Source organism: Etheostoma spectabile, chromosome 3 (assembly GCF_008692095.1).
Source record: "Etheostoma spectabile isolate EspeVRDwgs_2016 chromosome 3, UIUC_Espe_1.0, whole genome shotgun sequence".
Lineage (NCBI taxonomy): Eukaryota > Metazoa > Chordata > Actinopteri > Perciformes > Percidae > Etheostoma > Etheostoma spectabile.
The window spans coordinates 29,741,040-29,742,469 of NC_045735.1; positions in this window are offsets into that span (position 1 = coordinate 29,741,040).

Consider the following 1,430-nt stretch of genomic DNA (forward strand, 5'->3'; position numbering starts at 1 on the left):
GCTGAAGGTTTGAGTTGCCAAACGTCAGCCTTGAAACCTTAATGACTTGGAGAAGATCCGCAAAGAGGAGTGGGACAGAATCCCTCCTGAGACGTGTGTAAACCTGGTGGCCAACTACAAGAAACGTCTGACCTTGCCAACAAGGGTTTTGCCACCAAGTAGTTTTGCAGAGGGCTCAAATACTGCACATATTTCCCTCATTAAACAACATTTTTGACAGGCGTTTTTATGGATTTTCTTGTTGTTATTCTGTCCCTCACTGTTCAAATAAATCTACCATTAAAATTATAGACTGATCCTTTCTTTGTCAGTGAGCAAATTTACAAAATTAGTAGGGGATCAAATACTTTTTTCCCTCCCTCAACTAAGGAAAATTACTAACCCTACTCCTTATCAAAAAACTGGAAAAAAAAGACTTAAACAGAAATCCTACCTACCCTTACCAAATCTTGGCTGTGATAACAATTACCAGATTCATCACATTGTCACAGACACAATTCCTGCTAGCAAACTGGCTGGAAGTGAAGAAATAGGAGTGCACAGGAGCTGGGATAAGCCAGCCTGTTAAAACGTGCTGTTGTCTAAGCAATTTATTTTGTAGGTTTTTGGGCTGTCCTTGGGTACAAAGGACTTCTGGCCATGTCTTGTTTCATTCTTGCTTTTCTGGCCTGGAAACCGCCTGCTAATTTCAATGATGCCAAATTTATCATCTTTAGCATGCTGATATTCTGCGTAGTATGGATCACTTTCATCCCAGCGTACTGTATGTCCTGGGAAGTTTAGTGTTGCTGTGGAGATATTGGCCATTCAGGCATGCAGTTTTTGACTGCTCTTTTATATTTTTATTCGAAAATGTTATATTATCTTACTGAACCCTAAGAAGAATACAAAAAAGAATATAACGGGGAAGGGGGCCTCAAACTCACTCTGAAAACATTAACAATATGGTATAAAAGTTATTCAAGTGCCTTGAAAATTTTACATAATCAATTATTAGTGTGACTTGACAGTGTGTCACATAGACATCTTTCTTCATTTTACTAAGCTAGATTTGAATTTTACAACTGTAGTATTCTCAGTCACACTTTATTTTACAAAACATTAACAATACGTAAAATGATGTACTTTTTAATCATTCTAAGAAATAGCATGGTCTTTATTAAACCAGATCAGCCTGGTCTTAAATAATTCTGTGAAATGATCATTCTTTTCTTAAACCCAACCCATCCACTGTATAGGGCGGTCCCGTCCGCTGTACACGGCCGTACCGCTCTTCTTTTCCTAAATGTACCGGTTGTTGTCCAGTCCACCCACGACCTTTTCCTTAACTTAAGGGGCCGTGTTCATGTCACGGAATTATTCCGTGTGCCCATCAGGGAATCTTTGGCGATTCCGTGAAACTGCCACAGATTTTGAGTTAAGGGGCCATG